At 43.4% G+C, this 23,973-nt stretch overlaps 1 long non-coding RNA gene across 1 annotated transcript in view; it reads left to right on the top strand.

Moving 5' to 3' along the window:
• LOC140206382 (uncharacterized) overlaps positions 1-19,810 on the top strand; it is a 97,384-nt gene extending 77,574 nt beyond the window's left edge. Inside the window, exons 2-3 of the long non-coding RNA XR_011888132.1 lie at positions 14,916-15,019; positions 19,738-19,810. This is a non-coding gene — a long non-coding RNA (uncharacterized lncRNA). The remainder of the gene's footprint in view (positions 1-14,915; positions 15,020-19,737) is intronic.
• Positions 19,811-23,973: the final 4,163 nt, after the last annotated feature.

The raw sequence follows: 23,973 nt of genomic DNA on the forward strand, positions 1-23,973 counted from the left end.
TTTGGCGGAGGAGGTGGCTACAAGGATGTACGCCTCTTATCTACAATGGTGAAAGCAGCCCTATAGATAGATGGTGGCAGTAGGCACAGAGGGAATTGGGATTAATACCAAGATTATGGCTTCAGGATTGAGATGCAATGCCAGAATTTGAAAGACCTCACAAGAACGATCAGGGTCAGTGAATGATTTATAGATCCTGTAGTCCACCCCTGGTAGCACTATTCCAGTTCTGCTCACTACAGTACCACTCACCCTACACCCACCAAGCCTCTTCGACCATGACTTGTACTCAACATGTGCATGCTTCACCCTGCCTCACAATCACAACCATCGCAACTCTTGCCACAACCTGCACACACTTCTGGTTATTCACAGACGATAGCCACATTACCCAACAGACAGCCAGGCCAGGCATTCACTAGCATCCTTCCCCACTGACAGGAGAAGATGGCAACCAAGCAGCTGCAGGCTAAGTAACTAGAAGGGAAGAAATGGCTTGTATGTTCTAAACACATTGAATTACAAGCACTTACAGAAGGACCAAGGGCAGCACAGTGCTGGCAGTGCAGCTGCCTCGTAGTGCCAGAAACTGGGCTTCAATCCTGATGTCTGTGTGGCATTTACATATTCTCCCTGTCGCCATGTGGATTTCCCCCAAGTGCTTCAATTTCCTCCCAAGCCTCAAAGATGTGTAAGTTGGTTGGTTCATTGCCCACTGTAAATTGCCCCTAGTGTGCAGGTGAGTGGAAGAACATGGGGCAGTTAATAAGGGGGGAATAACAAAATGTGGCTAATATGGAATTGTTGTAAATGGGGTGGGGGTGTGTTTGATAGTCAGTGAGGATTTGGGGGGGGGTCAACGAGCCTGATTCCCCACAGTAGCTCCCTATGTCAGAATTCATGGTGTGTAATCAGGGACAGTCCATTGAGAGTATATCCACTCATCCCTGCCACATCCCACTTCCTCTCATCTCTCGTTTCTCTTCTAAATCACCAGGTGCAAACAAAAAGAGCCTCACGCTTGAACTCTCTTTCTATTGGTTATTCAAAGTGCTAACAAGGACTCGCCCTCACTTGTTCTCGTGCTCGTGGATACCACCCAAATACAGTTCAGGATAGTCAGAGGTGGGATCTACATGTGGTAAGGCCCCAGGCACAAGAGCATTGTAAACAAGGATGAGGAAGGATGCCAGTTTGCTTGGAGGATGAAGTCTTATGCAAGTGCTGCTGCAGAGAACTCAGTGAGGACGGTGACTTGAGTAGTTTATGGAAGATGGCTAATATGTATGCATAATATAATTGGGTATGCATTGGCAATCCTGAAGAAAGCTAACATTCAATATTATGGAGTTTGGCTGGGAAGGGAAAGGTATGAGGGGAAATACTTAATATGAACTTCCAGAACAATCTTTTGCCACCAGGAGTTTGTAGGTGGATAAAAGTGATTGAGTTGGTACAGAAACAATGTTAAAAGACCTATGGACTAGTAGATGGATAGGAAAGGTTTAGAGGAATATGGGTCAAATTTGGGACTAGCTTGTGGTCAGCATGGATGAGCTGAGTCAAAGGGCCAGTTTCCATGCTGAATGACTCCAACCTTGCAGAGGCCTTAGTGCAAACCCTTAATCTTATTCTGTCCAGCTTTGTAGGACAGACATGTACCACTGATGTTCTAGAAGCCCCAGCCATGGCACTACTTTCACCCAAAGGCTGAAAGTTAGAGTGAAATCCCAAAACGATGATTTCAATTACACTCACCCTGGCTACAGCCAACTGTGCTGAGTTGTGGCGGGTCCAAGTTGATCTGATCTCCTCAAGTTCATTTCCCTTCAACCGGCTCTGCTGAAGCTGATGGGGGAGCTCAGCTTAGAGAACAGACAAGTAAAAGAGAGATGAAGGTGGGCGTTAATAGAATGGCAAAAGCATTTAATCAAATAAAATAAATTCATTTTTCAATTGTTGCTTTTCATAAATTTTATGTGAATAGACCACTTATATACAGTAATATTGATTAACTTTATTTAACAATCAATATTACTGTACTGTATGTAAAGTTTATTTATACTGTATACTTTATATATAAACAGCAATCTAATGATATTCTTTAGTTATAAGCAATAATATTAATTTAAACAAGGATAAACAACCACTTATCTGCATTTACAGTAAGTTTAGTGACTCCCAACATAGCAGAGTCTGGCTCGCAGGAAGTGGAGGGATTTGATACAAAGTCATTCTGATTTCTTGGCTCAGCTCCTTGCAATGAGTGTGGGGATGGGATGAGAGATCGGGTGGGATGACATCTGTTCTTTAAGACATTCCTGATTTCTGTGCTGCAGTTTGCAGGTGAGTAAAATTGGGATGGACATTTAGACTCAATAGAATTTTGAGATCACTCGCCACTACTGAATCTGCCAATATGAACAATTAGCATTTAGGCAGTGAGATACAGTGATTGACTAAACTGGTTGCACATGGCCAATCAGGAATCTGTTCCCAGTATCTCAAAGGAAATACAAATTGGGTGATATAAAATGATCACCATTTTACATTACAACACAGAGTCAGATTGAATCTCCAAGTGTTAGTTTTAAAGCTTTAAAGTTTAGGAATTCTGAAACCAGACATGACAGTATTTTTAACAGATACTATCCAGAGCTATTTACTAAAAAAATGACCAAGGTTCTGGGTAAGAAGAAACTTAGACATAGATCTAGTCAACACAATTGCCAAAATGATATAAAATTGCCTTTCACTCTTTGGGTGTGTTGCATAAGAAACCTCTCTAATTTCCAAGGAGGGAGTGAAGAATGATAATGTTTACTAATCCTTCTCAGAAGTCGATATATTGTACTCCTTTCTGTAGGCAGTATAAGCTCTTGAGCTTTTGTTGTGGTTGCTGTGAAGTTTGGCTTGGTATTGTGTTACACAGCTGATACTGTATTGGTGTGGTGCAAATTTTTCACATGAGTGCAAAAGCAATGGCTTTGCTGCAAGTTACTGCTTGGTGAGATTGAAAATGCGAAGAAACTGTTGTATTTGGCATATGTGTCCAGAGCAAACCTAAGTAAGGAATTTAGTACTGAGAGTGATTTCTTGTATTGGAGAGCGATTGCATCTCTTGAAGAGGGAGATACTGTGATTTAGGAGCATAGTATAAAAAGGTGATGAGGAAAGGAGGAGTGTGGTGCAGAGCACAGGCACTTTGAGTCTAATACTTCACCGTCAGAACTTGCTATCAGGCATCAAGTCTTTGCTTGTCTGGCAGTTAGATCCTGCAGAGTTGGAGCTTCCCTCCTAATGCATGCTGCCCTGGAAATGGCAACATTACCTCCCTTACTCTCATCTACTTTTTTGGTTACTTCCTCAAAAAAACTTAAAAAGGCTCATGAAGCATAAATTCTGAAACACAAAGCCATGCTGACTCCTCCTGGTGAGATTCTGTCTACCACTTGCTGTTCCTCAGAATGTCCTCCAGCAACTCCCCCACTATTGATGTCAAACTGACCTGACTCTATCTCCTGGTCTTGACCTTGCTACCTTCTTTAAACAATGGAACAATATTACTACCTTCCAGGTTTCTGGAACTTCACCAGTGGCTAACACTGCAGGAAATATCTCTGCAAGTACCCTGGCAGTTTCCACTCTTGCCTCCTACAAAGTCCAAGGATGCACTTGTCCAATCCCCCTTAGTGTGCTGTAAGGCTGCAAACACCTCCTCATTGGAGAGCCATAGAGTCACCAAGCACTACACATAGAAACAGGCCATTTGGCCCATCTAACCTGTATTGACCTACAGTATATTATACTTAGTCACATCTACCTACATCCAGACCATAGCCTTTCATACCTCTGTCATCCATATATCTATCCAAAATTCCCTTTTATTCTACAATTGAAGCTGCATCTATCACTTCTGCTGGCAGCTCATACCACACTCATAAATATTTCACTTTACACTTTAAACTTCTATTTCTAGTCTCACCCAACCTCAGGGCAAGAAACTGACAGGTATTTTCCCTATCTATATCCCACAGTATATTATATACTTCTATAAGACCTCCCTTTATTTTCCCAAGCTCCAGGTAATATTGTCCCAACCCAGTAACCTTTCCCTATAACTCAGGTCCTCAAGTCATGGTAATAGCCTTGTAAAATTTCTCTGTGCTCCTTCAGGCTTATTAATATCTTTCTGTAGCTAGGTGACCAGAACTGTGCATAATACTCCACATTCAGCCTCGCCAATATCTTATGCAACTTCAACATACTGTCCCGACTTCTGTGTTTAGATTTACAAAGGCTAATGTGCCAAATGAACTCTTTATGACTCCATCTACCTGTGACATTACTTTCAACAAATTCCCAGATTTCTTTGTTCTACACACACCTCAGTGCCCTACCATTTATTGTGTAAGTTCTACCCTGGCTGGTCCTGCCGAAGTGTAACACCTCACAATTGTTTGCATTAATTCCATCTGCCATGGATCAGCTAATTTTCCCAGCTGGTCAATATTCCAGTGCAAGCTTTAATAGCCTTCCCTGCTCTCCACTACACCCCTATTCTCAGAGTAATCCACAAATTTGCTGATCCAGTTTACTACATTATCTTCTAAATCATTAATATAGATGATAAAAAAACAATGGACCCAGCACCGATCCCTGTAGCACATCATTAGACATAGGTCTCCAACCAGAGAGATACTATCCACAACCACTCTCAGTCTTCTGCTGAGCTAGTGCTGAATCCAATTTACTACTTCATGCTGAATACCAAGCAAGTTAACATTTTGAACCAATCTCTCATGTCAAAGACCTTGCTAAAATCCAGGTAGACAATGTCTACTGCATTTCCTTCATTAACCTTCCTCTTACCTCCTCAAAAACTCTATAAGCTTGGTTAGGTTTGACCTACCACACACTAAGCCATGCTAACTATCCCTAATCAGGACCCGTCTCTCTATGTCAGGGGTCCCTGATTGTTTTTTATGCCATGGACCCCTACCATTAACCTAGGTGTCCATGGGCCCCAGGCTGGGAACCCCTGCTCTAAATGATTACATATCCAATTCCTCAGAATACCTTCCATTAATTTACCTACAAATGACCTCAGGCTCACTGACATATAATTTTCCGGTTTGTTCTTTGAGCCTTTTTTGAACAATGGAACAAAATTTGCAGTCCTCCAGTCTTCCAGCATCTCATGGTAATATGAATATCTTCCAAAGCCCATCTCGGCTTGTTTTCCTTATTTCTTGAGCAATAATGATTTTCTCCTCAGTAAACAGCAACACAAAAACTTCATTAAAAATCCCACCTATCTCTTGTGGATCAAGATATAGTTGGCCCTTCTAATCTCTAAGGGGACCTATTCTCTGTAGCCACCATTTTGTTCTTAATATTGGGGCGTATGGGGTGTCGGGGGGGGTAGCACCTCTGGTGGGGTAACATGTCGCGTCCTTTTCAGGGCGGTTACTCCACCTTTGGTCCCCATCTGACACTCAGCTCTCACCTGTGGCTCCCCATAGCTGTTTGCATGCGACAGCGGCCACACCCCGGGCAATGGCTTCGACAAGCCGGCTAAACCAGGTGAGGGTAGCCGACGGGTCTCAAACCCTTGGTGAGATAGGGAGTTGTCTATCCCAGCATGTGAAGACAGACTCCAGCGGATTGAGCGGACGAGACCAATGGAAGGTCCAACGGTCAAGAAGGCGGTCTCTGCAAGCGTCATGGAATGTGTTGAGCAGGACAAGACACAGAAGGCGTCCTGGTCATCCACTGCGCCTAGTCCCATTTCCAGCCGTCTCGACTCTGTCTTGCCACTGGATCCAGATGGGAATTGGGAAGAGAGAGTGAGGCTGACGCTGCGCAACTCTCCCTCACTTAAATCCAAGTCACGCGCTAGTCTCGACACCATCAATAATGGTGTTAAGGTCCTCATCGACGTACGATGGACGAACAACAACATTGCTATAGAACCTCTTGGGATTTTTCTTAACCTTACCTGCTAGTTCCATTTTGTGACCTCTCTTTGCCCTCTGGATTTCCCTCAAGAATATCCTTGAACTTTTTATAGTTTTCAAGGGATTCACTCAATCTCAATCTTCTAAAACAACAAGAATTCTGCAGATGCTGGAAATTCAAGCAACACACATCAAAGTTGCTGGTGAACGCAGCAGGCCAGGCAGCATCTCTAGGAAGAGGTGCAGTCGACGTTTCAGGCTGAGACCCTTCGTCAGGACTAACTGAAGGAAGAGTGAGTAAGGGATTTGAAAGTTGGAGGGGGAGGGGGAGATCCAAAATGATAGGAGAAGACAGGAGGGGGAGGGATGGAGCCAAGAGCTGGACAGGTGATTGGCAAAAGGGGATACGAGAGGATCATGGGACAGGAGGTCCGGGAAGAAAGACAAGGGGGGGGGGAACCCAGAGGATGGGCAAGAGGTATATTCAGAGGGACAGAGAGCGAAAAAGGAGAGTGAGAGAAAGAATGTGTATAAAAATAAGTAACAGATGGGGTACGAGGGGGAGGTGGGGCCTGGCGGAAGTTAGAGAAGTCGATGTTCATGCCATCAGGTTGGAGGCTACCCAGACGGAATATAAGGTGTTGTTCCTCCAACCTGAGTGTGGCTTCATCTTTACAGTAGAGGAGGCCGTGGATAGACATGTCAGAATGGGATGTGGAATTAAAATGTGTGGCCACTGGGAGATCCTGCTTTCTCTGGCGGACAGAGCATAGATATTCAGCAAAGTGGTCTCCCAGTCTGCGTCGGGTCTCGCCAATATATAAAAGGCCACATCGGGAGCACCGGACACAGTATATCACCCCAGTCGACTCACAGGTGAAGTGTTGCCTCACCTGGAAGGACTGTTTGGGCCTCTGGGTCCAACATATTATTCTCCGTAACTTCCGCCACCTCCAACGGGATCCCACCACTAAGCACATCTTTCCCTCCCCCCCCCTCTGCATTCCGCAGGGATCGCTCCCTACACAACTCCCTTGTCCATTCGTCCCCCCCCATCCCTCCCCACTGATCTCCCTCCTTGCACTTATCTGTGTAAGCGGAACAAGTGCTACACATGCCCTTACACTTCCTCCCTTACCACCATTCAGGGCCCCAAACAGTCCTTCCAGGTGAGGCAACACTTACCTGTGAGTCGACTGGGGTGATATACTGCGTCCGGTGCTCCCGATGTGGCCTTTTATATATTGGCGAGACCCGACGCAGACTGGGAAACCGCTTTGCTGAACATCTACGCTCTGTCCGCTAGAGAAAGCAGGATCTCCCAGTGGCCACACATTTTAATTCCACATCCCATTCTGACATGTCTATCCACGGCCTCCTCTACTGTAAAGATGAAGCCACACTCAGGTCGGAGGAACAACACCTTATATTCCGTCTGGGTAGCCTCCAACCTGATGGCATGAACATCGACTTCTCTAACTTCCACTAGGCCCCACCTCCCACTCGTACCCCATCTGTTACTTATTTTTATGCACACATTCCTTCTCTCACTCTCCTTTTTCTCCCTCTGTCCCTCTGAATATACCTCTTGCCCATCCTCTGGGTCCCCCCCCCCCCCCCGTCTTTCTTCTCGGACCTCCTGTCCCATGATCCTCTCGTATCCCCTTTTGCCAATCACCTGTCCAGCTCTTGGCTCCATCCCTCCCCCTCCTGTCTTCTCCTATCATTTTGGATCTCCCCCTCCCCCTCCAACTTTCAAATCCCTTACTCACTCTTCCTTCAGTTAGTCCTGACGAAGGGTCTCGGCCTGAAACGTCGACTGCACCTCTTCCTACAGATGCTGCCTGGCCTGCTGCGTTCACCAGCAACTTTGATGTGTGTTGCTCAAGCTTCTAAACCTTCTTTTTCTTGACCAGAGCCTCAATATCTCTCATCAGCCAAATTCCCCTAAACTTGTCAGGTTTACTCTTCACTCTGACAAGAACATGCTGCAATCCAACTCTGAAAAGACCCTCACTTGCCTTTTGTTATTTTTCTTTCAAAGACACTTACTCAATTGACCTCTGCTGGATCCTGTCTATTTACCCTTAATTAAGCCTAGGACCGTAACCTGTGGACCTGACCCATCCTTTTCCATTACTATCTACACCTGCATAATAGAGGACTCTGACACAGGAATTGTTCCCGGGGATATACAGTGGGACAAATATCAAGCACTGCTGGAAGATTATTGATGAACACCATACAGAACTTCTGACTTCCTTCTACATGTATGATTGCCCTCCCCTCTGCCATCAGATTTCTGAATGGTTCATGAACCCAAGAACAAGTTTTGTCTACACTATTTATTGTTTATGTAAATTATAGTAGTTTTATGTCTTTACATGGAACTACTATGGCAGGTCAATACATTTCACAACATCTAAGTCAGTGATAAAAAAATATGATTATGATTCTGAACTGAAACTTCGATTGCAAGAAAACGTTGGTAAGGAAATTCCACCAGCCAGTACTATCTGAGTTGCAAGAGAACAGTGATACAGCTCGCTGACTTCATAATTCACTGCCAAGATAGCACTGCTGAGTCTTTCAAAGGCAGAGGGAGTGGAGTCTGCTGTATGATTAACTCCTTGTGCTGCACAAATGCGGTGGTTCTGTCCCAGTCCTGCTCACCCGACCTGGGGTATTTAGTGATCGAGTCCAATCCATTTTATCCCCTGTGGGAGTTTTCAGCCATCATCTTGGTAGTGGTGTGCATCCCATCTCAGGCCCATGTCAAACAGGCTCTAGACGATCTGAGCAACATAATCAACAGGCAGGAAACAGCACACCCTGGTGCCTTCCCATCATTTTGGGGGGTGGGTGGGATTTAACCAGGGCGACTTGAAAAAAAAATCCTTAAGTCATTATCACCAGCATATCATTTGTGGAATCAGGGGAGATAACACACTGGGCCACTGTTATATTACCATCAGGAACGTTTACTGTGCTATCCCATGCCAACACTTTGGAAAGTCTGATCATCTGGCTGTACTTCTACTCCCTGAGTGTAGGCAGAGACTGAAGACAGCAGCACCAGTAGAGAGGACCAAGAAGGTATGGACGAGGGAGGCATGGGAGCGCTTACAGGACTGCTCTAAATTGGTAGACTCGACAGCATTCAGGGATTCATCTCTGAGTCTGAACGAGTATACCACAGTTGTCACTGACTTCATTAAAACCTATGTGGTTGAGCGTGTGCCTAAGAGAACGTACTGTAGGGTAATGTAATTGGTGGAAATGTACTGTAGCTAATTCACAACCACCAACATTGAGATGGGGCTCCCTTTAAGAGGCTGATATGATGATGTAATTTTGTGAAGTACTGTTACCGCGCCTTTATGTTCAGTGTTTGGATTACATTATATGAGTTAATGCGGCTTTTCTTAAACATAAAAAGCCTCACGCCATTTTATTTGTGACAATCCACATTGGTGATCCTGATAATCTAGGATGATTTCAGAGTTATTGAACACGTCAGCCGACACAACTGCTTTGAAGCTGCTGGAGGTTTGGGAGCAAAATGCCATTGCTTGGTTGTACAAGCCAATGTCCAGTTCACATTGCAGGAAATCACCGCTGATAACGCCAAATTCTACAATGTGATAGTGTCCCTCAGTTGTTCCACAGCATCGAGAGGGGTGAGACGGCTAGAACACCCATCTGAACATGTTAAATACCAGGCACTGAAAACTCACCTTGGACAGACTTTTGGACTATCAGAGTCTGAGCATGCCAAACAGTTGTTCTCCTTGCCTGGCCTTGGTGATGCTAAGTCATCACAGTGAATGGCCCACATTCTGTCTCTCCTGGGATATCACTACCCTTGTTTTATTTTTTAAAAGACTCTTCATGCAACAAATGCCTGATCAAGTCTGCATAACCCTCATTAATGTACCCATGAAGGACTACAGAGAACTTGCTAAATTGGCTGATAGTCTACACTCAGCTAGGGAGGGTTGCATCATACCTCCTCCTTTTGTTACCTCAGTAAGCCCAGTCAGCAACTTGGCAGCAGGATCCAGACTTATGGGACATGATGGGTGATGCTTTGTTTCAGTGGGTGACGTTCAGCTTGGGTCTTCATCCTGGCTAAAGTGGCTAGATCTCTGCTCAGTGCAGATTTCCTGTGTACCCAAGAACTGTTAGTCAATCTTAAGAACTTCCAGCTTGTGGGTGTCAAGGGCTTTGGGTCATTACCCTGCTTCCCCAGTAAATTCCCCACAACGACTCTGTCAAGCACACGCACCACCACATGTGAGATTACTCGCCTGCTGGGTGAATTCCCAAGCTTCACCAAAGTCCATATTTTCCAATGCAGTCACAAAACATGGGGTCGAGCACCACATTCTTATAACAGGCCCACCATGCCATGCCCGCGTGCGTAGGCTGGTCCCAGCAAAGCTGGCAACTGCGAAGACAGAGTCTGCCAACATGGAAAGTCTCGGTATTGTACGCTGGTCAAATAGCCCCTGGGCTTCACCAATCCATGTGGTCCCTGAATCTGATGGAGCTTGCTATGTGGCGATTACCGATGCCTTAACGAGGTGCCATGCTCGATTGTTACCCAAACCCATGCATCCAATACTTTTTGGCATGTTTAGATGGAAAGTTAATTTCTTCCAAAGTTGATCTGGTTAGAGGCTACCTTCAGGTGCCTGTGTGCTTGGAGGGCATTCCCAAAATGGCTGCAATAACCTCATTTGGCCTCTTTGACTTTCTGTGTATGCCATTTAGGCTGAAAAATGTGGTTCAGACTTTCCAAAGGCTGATGTAGACTCTGTATTAAAAGACTTAGATAATCTTTTAGTTTACCTGAATGACATACTTGTCGCCATTGCATACAAATCCAAACATGTATCTCATCTCCACACACTTTTTGAGCACCTAAGTCAACAAAAGTTGATTATTAACCCTGCTAAATGGCAGTTTGGGTTGTCAATCATTGACTTTCTTGGCCATTGCATCTCTGCAGGAGGTGCAAAACTATTCCCATCAAAAGTAGCCACTATTAGGGATTTCCTATCACCCCTCACTACTAAAAAAACTACAGGAGTTTTTAGGCATGGTGAGTTACTATCACCACTTCATCCTGCGACCTGCTGATTTATGCTCCTCCTGTAGAGTGTGCTGACAGGCAATATCACTAGTCATGTGCCTGACGGGTCAGTGGACATGACCAGGGCATCTGATGATACCAAGTGAGCTCTTTTCAATGTGAACCTCCTGGTTCACCTGCTCCCTGATGGACCTATAGCCATCACTACCGATGCTTCAGACTAAGCTGTGGGTTCTGTGCACGAACAGTTGGTCGAAGGCATGTGGCAGCTGCTGGCTTTCTTCAGCTGGCAGCTCCATCCCCTGACAGGAGGTTCAGCACGCTTGACCATGAGTTTCTCAGTCTCTATTTGGGGTGTCCACCATTTTCATTTTCTTCTAGAATGTCGCTAACTCCGGGCATTTGTTGACCACAAACACCTCATGCACGCGATGGCCAAAATATCCTTGGTCTGCATGGCAGCAATGCCATCTAGCCTACCTGTCAGAGTTTACAACTGATATACAACATATCAATGGGAAAAATAGTGCCATGGACAATTGCCTCTCATGGCCAGCCATTGAGACCGTACACATAGGGGTCGACTATGCCGGCATGGCAATGGATAAGCTACTGACCCAGAGGTCCAGACTTACTGAGCAGCAGTCACAGGCTTGCAACTGGCTGACATTAAGTTCAGGGAAGCTAGTATTTCTCTCTTGTGTGATATCTCAACCAGTTGCCCTTGCCCCATAGTGCCCACAGATTGAAGGCGGACTGGTGTTAACTCTATACATAGCCTCTTGCATCCAGGCCAGAAGGCCTCACAGAAACTGGTCGCACTAAAGTTTGTGTGGCACGGCCTGGAACGGATTTACGTGATTGGACTGCAGCCTGTGTGGAGTGTCAGTGGGCAAAAATTAACCAGGTTGTCCAAGTGCCATTGGCTCCTTTTCAGGTCCCTGTGTGGCGGTTTGACAATGTCAATGTGGACCTTGTTAGCCCCCTCTCCCCCTTCTGTAGTTTCATCCTCCTCCTTACCATGGTGGACTGTATCACCAGGTGGCCAGAGGTTGTCCCTCTAGCGTCGACGATGCCTGCAGACATGGTTCGGGTGTTCATCAGTACCTGGGTTGCTTGGTTTGGCACCCCATCTGTTATCTCCTCCGACTGCAGTCCCCAATTCATACCAGACCTCTGGGCTGCGATGGCTCAGAACCTCGGTGTTAGGCTACGTCACATCAGGGTGCATCACCCACAATCCAATGGCCTCTGCGAGCAGTTTTACCACCCCCCCCCCCTTAAAGGCTGCTCTGAGGACCTCCTTGATGGATGAGTGTTGGCATGATAGTCTCCTCTGGGTCCTGTTGGGGCTCAGGACCTGCAGTCTTTATTGGCTGAGTTGGTCTACGGGCAGCCGCTAGGAGTGCAAGGTGACTTTATTCATAACGCCATGATCACCCACCAAGATTTTTAGGATTCCGCTACCATGCCCCTGCTGTCATGACATGACCATGAGCCTGTCAACAAACCTTTGGATGAGCCAGAGACGCCTGCTGTTCCTCCACCCATGGGACATGAAATCCAAGCTGGGTGGCTTGTCCAAGCTCCAGACAGGCTCACAATGGCGGTTTTAGTGAATGCTGGGGGGCCTGAGTAGGGTAATGTAATTGGTGGAAACATACATAATTTACAATCACCAACATTAAGCTGGGGTTCACTTCAAGAGGCTGGTCTGGCGTAATGACGTAATTACATGAAGGACTGTTGCCTCGTTTTTGTGTTCAGTGTTACAATAATTGAGTTGTCACGGGTTTTCTTAAACATCAAATGCCTCACACTGATCTACAATACCAAACATCAGCCTTTCTCAAACTTCCTGCCCTGGAAAACTCTTCAATCAATTTTCAGGTCTCAAGGAACGACTGAGTAAGAATTATTATATCCAGAACTCACAGTACGTTAGCATGATTAGTAAGTTGTAGATATAATAATCCAAAAATAATTGTGAATGCTCTTTTGAACAGAGAATAAATTTTTAGCCAACCTTTCTTGGAAAAAAAACAGATAGTTAAGCTTAGCTTACCTTTGTTGAAATTAATCTCTTTCTTTCCCTTTCATAAATTTTAAAAACCCATAGGCAAACATAAACATTTCTGTTAAATAACTGGCTTAAGCCAAAATGGTATTAAATTTTTCTAAAGGTAAGCTCAGTAGATTTAATTTAAATAAAGTTTGTAAATTGATTTTTAATTAATGCTATTTACAGCATGAAAATTTATTTGCAATGTTGAAGCGGTGTGTTATGATAATATCTGGATTTTCTTTTTTTACACGAGAAACTAATCCTCTCATGGAGCCAACCATTGATGGGGTGCCATCAGTACAAATGCCAACACACTTCCTCCAAGACAGACTTTTGTTCCAAGATATGAAGACCAAACACTAAATATATCTTTCCTGTGCTTGTTTCAGGCAGCTCTTTGTAACAGAAACATTTTCTTAAATGTCACCATCATTTACAAATCTTATAAAATGACATTCGATGGTGGAATCTGCTGACTCATCAACCTGGATAGAGAGGCTGTTGTTTTTCAGTTTATCACACAAGACCTCTTCAGCATCATGTGATATATCTTAATATGTCAACTTATTTATACTGTTTGAGAGCGAAACCTTTTCAGTTTCTTGTATTGCATCCTGTCTTAGCATTTCACCCACTATAATTTTACATGCTGGCATTATTAGGTTCTCACCAACTGTGTGACTTTTCCTTTTTGGGGTAATAAGTTTTTCTACTAAATAACTTCCTTCCTGAGTCCTTTTACTGACTGGGACCTTATTAGCAAATGATTTAATCTGTTTTGAGATTCCAATAATATACTCAGCACTTTTACGTGTTATATGGCTATGATTTGTAGTTAAGTGTCTTTTCAAGTTTGCTGGAGCCACTGCTTTATTTGCAAATTGTTTGCCACAGACTAGGCACAATGGAATAGGACAACTTGGATCACCAGTCCATGTAAAACCCTTTGATAAGTAGCTGTGATTGTCAAGATGGACTTTTTTTTTGTGTCCGTGGTTGCTAATTAGAATAGCATAATAAATAACTAAATGAGAAAATCGCAAAAGATGCAAAAACTTCACAGTGCAATTCACTTCTGATTTACACAATCCAACTTTTGTAATGTTTACAACAATAGCAAAGCTGTAGGCTAGCAGCCGAATCCCGGTGTGCAAAAATTCCTTTAGAAAGAAAATTTCCCCCTTATTTTCTACCACACCAGTAGAGTTTGTTTGCTTCCATAAGTCAGTCGGCAGCACGTAAGGGGAATCTGGGGGAGGTAATTTGGGAAGGAGAGGCTGTCATCACTGCCCAAGTTGAGTGAGTCCATTCAATGCTTGGAAAACGCACTTCGCGCTCCTCATCAGCCTAATGTCCGCCCCTCAGCGTACACCAATTATCAACAACTTCTTGTATCTCGTGTCAAAAACTGAGAATGGACTCAACCAAATAAACATGGTCCTACGGCGCTCTGCCATACTGGGCTGAGAGACCTCTAACGAGATTGCTAACGGGGCTGCTTGGTCACTGCCCACCACTTTGAACGCTAGCATCGTGCGTTATACGGAGCTCAAAAAACGATGCTTAATTTTTAATCATGATCTCTCGCAGAACCCTGGTTGAGAAGCCCTGACACACATACTCGAATCAAAAGTCATGGATGAACCAGGAGAGTTGCAGTTTGCTGAGGGCTAGGCCTGTGACATTGAACTCTGGCAATCCAGAGCTATCCAAGAAGGCCAGGTACAACTTACGGAGTGCTATCTCAAGAGTTTCCCTACAGCATTCACTGACCCTTTCATCTCTGTTTCAGAGGCTGACATCAGAACGTCTTTCAGAGGGTGAACCCTTGCAAGGCGACAGGCCCCAGTGGTGTATCTGGTAGGGCTCTGGGAACCTGCACCAACCGACTGGCAGGTGAGTTCAAAGATATCTTCAATTTCCCATTGCTACATTTTGAAATTCCACCTGCTTCAAAAGGGCAACAATCATACCAGTGTCCAAAAAAAAATGGTAAAGAATGGCATCAAATCAGTGGAAAGATGTGACATAGGATTTGAAAAAATTGAATCCTTGTGGGTGAGTTAAGAAACTGCAAGGGTTAAAGGACATTGATGGCGGTTATATACAGGCCTCCCAACAGTGGCTGGGAGGTGGACCACAGATTACAACAGGAAATAGAAAAGGCATATCAAAAAGGCAATGTTATAATAGTCATGGGAGATTTCAACATTCAGATCAATTGGAAAAATTAGGTTGATAATGGACCTCAAGAGAATGAATTTGTTGAATGCCTACAAGATGTATTTTTAGAGTGGTTTGTCATTGAGCCTGTGAGGCGATCAGCTATATTGGATTAGGTGTTATGTAATGAAACAGAGGCAATTAGGGAGCTTAAGGTAAAAAACCTCTTAGGAGGCAGTGATCACAATATGATTGAGTTCAACTTGAAATTGGATAGGGAGAAAGTAAAGTCTGATGTAGCAGTATTTCAGTGGAATAAAGGAAATTACAGTAGTATGAGAGAGGAGCTGGCCAAAGTAAATTGGAAGGAGCTGCTGGCAGCAATTGCATGAGTTTCTGGGAAAAATGAGGAAGATGCAAGACAAATGTATTCCAAAAATGAAGAAATATGCAAAAGGCCGAATAATACAACTGTAGCTGACAAATGAAGTCAAAGCTAATGTATAAACGAAAGAGAGGGCATATAACAAAGCAAAAATTAGTGGAAAGATTGAGGATTGGGAAGCTTTTAAAACCCTATAGAGAGCAACTAAAAGAATCATTAGGAGGGAAAAGATGAAATAAGAAAGCAAGCCAGCAAACAATATCAAAGTGGATAGAAAAAGTTTTTTCAAGTATGTAAAAAATAAAAGAGAGATGAGAGTGGATATAGGACTGCTAGAAAATAAGGCCCGAGAAATAATAATGGGGGCCAAGGAGATGGCATGTGAACTTAATAAGTATTTTGCATCAGTCTTCACTGTGGAAGACACTAGCAGTGTGCCAGATGTTGAAGGGTGTGAGGGAAGAGAAGTAAATGCAGTTACTAATACAAGGGAGAAGGTACTCAAAAAGTTGAAAGATCTAAGAGTATATAAGTCACCTGGACCAGATGATCTGTACCCTAGGATTCTGAAAGAGGTAGCAGGAGAGATTGTGGAACCATTAGCAAACAATGATCTTTCAAAAATCATTGGGCTCTGGCGTGGTGCCAGCGGACTGGAAAATTGCAAATGTCACTCCCGGTTTAAGAAAGGAGGAAGGCAGCAGAAAGGAAATTATAGACCAGTTAGCCTGACCTCAGTGGTTGGGAAGATGTTGGAGTCAATTGTTAAGGATGAGGTTATGGAGTACTCGGAGACACAGGACAAAGTCAGCATAGTTTCCTTCAGGGAAAATCTTGCCTCACTAACCTGTTGGAATTCTCTGAGGAGATTACAAGTAAAAGGGGATGCAGTGGATGTTGGATATTTGGACTTTCTGAGGCCTTTGACAAGGTGCCACACATGAGTCTGCTTACCAAGTTCAGAGCCCGTGGTATTACAGGCAAGTTATTAACATAGTTAGAGCATTGACTGATTGGTAGGAGGCAGCAAGTAGGAATAAATGGATCCTTTTCTAGTTGGCTGCCAGTTAGTAGTGTGTTCCGCAGGGATCGGTTTGGGACCAATTCTTTTTATGTTGTATATCAATGAGTTAGATAATGGAATAGATGGTTTTGTTGCCATGTTTGCAGATGATATGAAGATTGGTGGAGGGACAAGTAGTGTTGAGAAAACAAGTAGGCTGCAGAAGGACTTAGACAGATTAGGAGAATGGGCAGGAAAGTGGCAAATGAAATACAATGTTGGAAAATGAATGGTCATGCACTTTGGTAGTAGAGATAAATATACTGACTATTTTCTAAAGGGGCTGAAAATCCAGAAGTCTGAGATGCAAAGAGACTTGGGAGTCCTTGTGCTAAACACCCTAAAGGTTAACCTGCAGGCTGAGTCGGTGGTGAGGAAGTCAAATGCCATGTTAGCATTCATTTCAAGAAGTCTTGACTACAAGAGCAGGGAAGTGATGCTGAGGCTTTTTAAGGCACTGGTGAGGTCTCACCTTGAGTATTGTGAACAGTTCTAGGCTCCTTATCTAAGAAAAGATATGCTGGCATTGGAGAGGGTCCAGAGGCGGTTCAAAGAATAATTCTGGGAATGAAAGGGTTATCATATGAGGAATGTTTGATGACTCTGGGTCTGTACTCACTGGAATTTAGAAGGATGAGGAGGATCTCATTGAAACTTTTTTAATGTTGAAAGACCTAGACAGAGTAGATGCGGAAAGGATGCTTCCCATGGTGGAAGAGTCAAGGACAAGAGGGCACAGCCTCAGGATAGAGGGGCGTCTATTCAAAACAGAGATGTAGAGAAGTTTCTTTAGCCAGAGGTTGATGAATTTGTGGAATTTGTTAACATAGGCAGCTGTGGAGGCAAAGTCGTTGGGTATATTTAAGGCAGAAATTGATAGGTTCTTGATTGGATAGGGCATCAAAGATTACGGGGAGAAGTCTGGGGAATGGGGTTAAAAAGGGGAAGGAATGATCGGCCATGATTGAATGGCGGAGCATACTCGATGGGCCAAATGGCCTAATTCTGCTCCTATATCTTATGGTCTATGGTTTAAAAGGAGGGTGATCTGCCTTAATGAATATCATCTGCTAGCACTCATACCTAAAGTGATGAAGTGCTTTGTGAGGGTGGTCATGGCTAGAATCAACTCCTGCCTAAGGAAGGACCTGGACCTATTTGCCTATCACTCTAAGAGGTCTACAGCGGATGCAATCTCATTGGCTCTTCACGTGGCCTTGGATCAGCAGACAATACAAATACTTACATCAGGCTGCTGTCCACTGACTACAGCTCCACGTCTAACACAACCATTCCTACGGTTCTGATCAAAAAGCTCCAAAGCTTGGGCCTCTGCACCTCCATCAGCAACTGGATTCTCAGCTTCCTCACCGGAAGACCACAGTCTGTATGGCTTGGAAATAACATCTCCACCTCGCTGATCATCACTGCCACACCTCAAAGGTGTGTACTGAGCCCACTGCTCTACACTTTCTGCACTCAAGACTGTGTGGCTAGGCACAGCTCAATGCCACCTAGGAATTTGTTGACAACACAACTATTGTTGGCAGAATTGTTGATGAGAAGACGTACAGGAGTGAGATATATCAGCTAGCTGAATGGTGTCGCAGTAATAACCTTGCACTCAATCTCAGTAAGTCCAGAGAATTGTTTGTAGGCTTCGGAAAGGGTAAGCTGAGAGCACACACACCAGTCTTCATCGAGGGATCAGCAGTGGAAAGGGTGAGCATTTTCAGGTTCCTGGGTGTCAGCATCTCAGAAGATCTATTCTGGGCCTAGCATTTCAATGCACTTACAAAGAAGGCATGACAGCAGCAATATTTCATTTGGAGCTTGAGGAGGTTTGATATGTCACCAAAGACACTTGTAAATTTCTACAGATGTACTGTGGAGAACATTCTAACTGGCTGCATCACTGTCTAGTGGGGGGTGGGTGTCACGGCACAGGATTGAAATAAGCTGGAGAGATTTGTGAACACAGTTAGCACTAGCCTACCCAGCATCCAGGACATCTTGAAGGAGTGATGCCACAAAAAGGCACCATCCATCATCCAGGACATGCCCTTTTCTCACTGCTACCATCAGGGAGGAGGTACAGGAGCCTGAAGGCACACACTCAATGATTCAGAAATAGCTTCTTCCCCTCTGCCATCTGATTTGTGAATGGACATTGAACCTATAGATACTACCTCACTAATGTTCTCTCTTTTAGTACTGTCTATTTAATTTAACTTTTTAAATATGTATACGAGGGGTGATTGATAAGTTCGTGGCCTAAGGTAGAAGGAGTCAATTTTAGAAAACCTAGCACATTTATTTTTCCTACATTTACACACTTAGTCCAGCAGTCGTGGAACATATGGATCCCTTCTTTGTAGAAGTCGGCGTCTTGGACCTCCAGAGTGTGGTCCACAGCAGGGGTGATTGATAAGTTTGTGGCTTAAGGTAGAAGGAGATGAGTCATTAACTTCAAACTTTCTGCATTTTCATTCAGAGTTGAACTGCATATGCATGTAATGAGAGCTGTATAACTCATCTCCTTCTACATTAGGCCATGAACTGATCAGTCACCCCTGCTGTGGACCACCTGAAGGTCCAAGACACTCTCGTGACATGCACGTGCAGTTCAATTCTTTGAGTGATAATGCAGAAAGTTTGAAGTTAATAACTCATCTTCTTCTACCTTAGGCCATGAACTTATCAATCAGCCCTGCTGTGGACCACTTCTACAAAGAAGGGATCCGTATGCTGCACAACCGCTGGACTAAGTGTGTACATGTAGGAGGGGACTATGTTGAAAAATAAATGTGCTAGGTTTTCTAAAATTGACTACTGTACTTCTATCTTAGGCCACAAACTTATCAATCACCCCTCATATTTACAGTAATTTACATTTTATTATTATTATGCATTGCAATGTGCTGCTTCTACATAACAACAAATTTGATGACATATGCTGGAGATAATAAACGTGATTGTAATTCTGATTCTGACAAACTGAAGGACGCACTGAAGCTCAACGCAGCCACGGCAAAGGCCCGATGGGGACGGACACAGTCGATGGTCCTGCCGCCACCGGAAGCCGAAGGGCAGAGCTCTGCGTAACAAAATCTCAAATATCTCACGGGTTTTAAGAGGAAATATAAATAGATTTGCTACTTTGCAAAGAACATATGATAGTTTAATAGCACAATAAATGTAAAGAAAGACATGAGCTGATTGTATTGTATTTCCCTTAGTTTTTATTGATTAAAACATATTTTTGGAAGAAAATGAGAACGAATTCACTTCTAAGCTTGATATTCCTACCAGTGCTCAGACTCTGCATTCTGGGAGAATCAAACACCTCTCACATTGAAGAGCATTTGAAGAGCTCTAAACTGCAGGGCAAAAGACCTGGTGCTGGAGGGCAGGGTTAGGTTAAGGAGCATAGATGCAATAGCTAAATGACCACCTTCTGTGTTTGAAATTGCCTCTGATTTCAATGAGCCACTGATTCACTGTCCAATCCAGTCTTGTAACAATCGAACCCTGGCACCCTACCAAATGTCATCACCAGACACAGAAATAAGGAGCATAAAGTTTAACTTGTGTGAAACAATACGGGAAGTGCCATTGACATTTCTCCATTCATCTTAAAATGAGAGGTAATTCCTTCGGACTTCTGCAATTGGAGGACTGCTGATGGAAGGATTGCAGAGCTGGGCAGTCATGCAGGAGAGAAAGGACATTAATGGTGAAACTTTGATAGGCAGTTTCCATAATTTACTCCTATCTGACCTTCCCTCTTTGTTAATTTGTACTGATTACCCCTTCCCTTAGTACATCAAATTTTTACTGAGCACAGTGTCTCTGAGCCAACTTGAATCTGCTCGATAAGTTAGCCATGATGTCTCTGTACCCTAGACAGACAATGGCAGCGGTCTCTGACAGACGCTTCCACTGTGAAATTCTGATGCTGCAGTACAATATTATACCAACAGAGGGCACTCTAATCTAGGAAGAAAGGTTGATGCATTTTCTAAAGCATCATCCTATAATTTACTCAGACATTTGATGTGAACTCTTCCAAGTAAAACAGTTTGCCCCTATTTCAATGCATGCCTTAAACTAATGTAAAACATAATATCAAAGCTATGTAACTTATTTTTCAGGAAGACTTTAGTTTGTAAATATTCACAATGATTAGTCTCTTCCTAGTATTTCTCAGAAAGCAATGTGTACTGTGTTGTGTACAATAAGACATTGCCTTTGCTGCTAACTGCCTTGGTTTGATTCTGAGATGGTAGTCCGGAAAGGTGCCTGGGTGCATTCCATAGTTTGCTGAGACTGGGGTCTATGGTGGTGGTGGGTGGCAAATCCACTAGTCATTAGCTGTAAGTCAAAGCCAACCCTTTGGTCTTTATGATGAATTACCTCCTCTCAGATGGAGCTAGGAGTGATACATTGGGGTTCAGTATCCTCAATAGAAATGGACGGAGATTATATTCCTTGTGGTCAGAATACCACAATTCTTCTAGGAAGGGGTTTTTGTTTGTAGTTCCCCTGGCCAAATAGCTTGCCAATAGTGGGTTCAGATGGTAATAATGGCCCACAGGGGGCTTCAAAGTGATGGAGATGATTTGGGGTGGCACGATAGTGTGGCAGTTAGCATAACGCTGATAATGTGCCAATGACCTGGGTTTAATTCCTGCTGTCTGTCTGTAAGGAGTTGTGTGACTGTATGGGTTTCCTATAGGTGCTCTGGTTTCCAAAGACAAATAGGATACTAGGTGAATTGCTTGCATGGGTGCAATAGGGCGGCACAGGCTTGTAGGCTGAAAGGGCCTGTTACTGTACTATATGTCTAAAAAACTAAAAAATATGTAACAGCATAGAAAATTGATCAGGAGCAAATGAAGAGGGTGAGAAGTTGAGAGGGTGAGAAGAGCCATAACAGGAATGAATTGAAATTCAATTGCATTAAAAAGGATGGATTGGGATATGATTTACATTTTAAAACTGTGTCTGGTCTGTATGTCAGTAAGAGTTTTAATATGCATTATGAATAAGGTGAATATCATTTATAAGATACAGAATCGCTAATTTCAAAAGTTTTTCTAGGGAATTTCCTCCATATATCATTTTTTCATTGTTTGTGTGCATTTAAGTACCAATGACAAATTTAGGGGTTTAAGCAGTTTACACAGTTTACTATCTAGTATTAGAATTTTTTACCTTCAGAAAAATAGGTTCTGGCTATTTACCTTATCTATACCTTTCATTACTTTATAATTTTTTTCAGGTGTCCCTTCAGCCTCTGGCACTCTAGAGAAAATCCAAGTTCGTCCAATCTCTCCCTACAGCTTCTACCCTCTAATCCAGGCATCATCCTGGTAAACCTCTTCAGAGGCCTCTCCAAAGCTCCCCACATCCTCCCTGTAACGGAGAACCCAGAACTACATGCATGCAATTAGCCGTGTGGCCTAATCACCAGTTTTATACAGCTATATCATGCCTCTGACTCATACGGTACGCAGTTCGCAAGCAAGTCCTCCAGATGGCTGCTGCTGACCTCTGATGGGACCTGTGTTCTTTGTTCACCAGCGAAGTTGCTAATGGGATTAACTAAAAACACACAGCTGGGGCTTCACCTCTGCTTTCCTTCCTCATCCCAAAAAACATGCAGCTAGGTCACTTCACTGGGCAATGTAAGTTAATTGTAGGTGAGTCCTAGAATCTTGGGAAGAGTTGATGGGGGTGTGGGAAGAATAAACGGGGTTTAGTGTAAAAACATGGTTGCTTGATGGCCAGCTTTGCACTGGTGGGGTGAAGAGCCTGTTTCCATGCTCTATCTTTCTGTGAGAATGATAGTGGCGTGCAGGAGCTGGATTTGCAAAAAAAAGAGTTGAGGTGCATTGGCAGGCAGCGCAGAAGAATAAGAATCAGAATCAGGCTTATTAGCACCGGCATGTGTCGTTAACTTTGTTAGCTGATCCCAATATGCATCTTTGTGGGAGATAGGAGAAGCCCTTCTCAGGCATGAGAACCAAAATGTTGTGAGGATTTATAATGCCTTCATCCATGGAAACACCAGCCAAATGTTTGGAGTATTTACATCACTGCCTTCTGCCATATGATATGTTCCTACTCCAAGGACCAGCAGGTTGCACATCATGAATGCAAGTAGTGAATGAAGAAGGCTAGGCCAAAACATCAGGCCCGCTGTGATGGAGTCTATCACATTCAGTCCGTACTTTCACGTCAGTAGCACATGAATGGAGTTATAATCTACACAGTTTACAAACTCTCCCAGGCTAGCTGGGGTTGCCTGATTTATAAAATAGCTTCCAGCAAAGATAAGAAAATAGCCAGAGAACCTCATTCCAGCTGGGTTAAGATACTTCCTTTGAGCTTCAGGAGCAGATACTAATCTTTTAACAGAGGGATAAGACAGCCAACACTGAGTCAAAACTGGTGCACAAAGTGGTTATTGAATCCATCCACTTAACTAGGTTTATACCATAATTATGCTATTACATATACACATTATGTGTACATATTGCATGCATGGTATATGCTTGATTTTCCCTAAACTATTTCTAATCTAATAATATCCACATACATTCAAATATTTTCTTCAATTTGCTATTTACATACTGTATAGCATGAAGTTGCATGCCAGTTATTGAGAAAACAGTCATCAATTAAAAATGTTGTTACTATTTTAATAAATTATTTTAGTCACGGAGCTAATATAAATAAAAATAAACATTTCAGCAGTGTGAGCTGCTGACAGTAAATAAACAACAGAAGCTTTCTACAACACATTTCATTAACCTCTCATCTTGAAATGAGTGTTACTATACTTGACTAGACCAGAAGAAGAGCATATTGTATACAGTTCTCAGCAACAAGTGTAACTCCTGAATCTTAACGTCCAACAATATCTCATTAATTCCTTCAGTAATTGTGTTCTACATCATCTCCAAAACTTTTAAAATTTTTCTTAATCTTTCCCATTTTGTCCCATTCTGTTTCACATCCCAACTCTTGTTCTGTCTCTCTCTAGAGTCTCTGGGGCTCCCTTTCCCCTGCTGAAATTTTTAACCCTTGAAAGCCATCATCTCTGGACTTCCCTTACTGTGTGCCTTTGGCCACTCTCAACCCCTCTGGCTATTGCTTGACTCTAGTTCGTGAGGCTACATCAGTGTACCCAGCCAGAAGTAACATCATTCATGGGATTTTCAGATTCTACAT

This window comes from Mobula birostris, chromosome 12 (genome assembly GCF_030028105.1).
Source record: "Mobula birostris isolate sMobBir1 chromosome 12, sMobBir1.hap1, whole genome shotgun sequence".
Taxonomy (NCBI): domain Eukaryota; kingdom Metazoa; phylum Chordata; class Chondrichthyes; order Myliobatiformes; family Myliobatidae; genus Mobula; species Mobula birostris.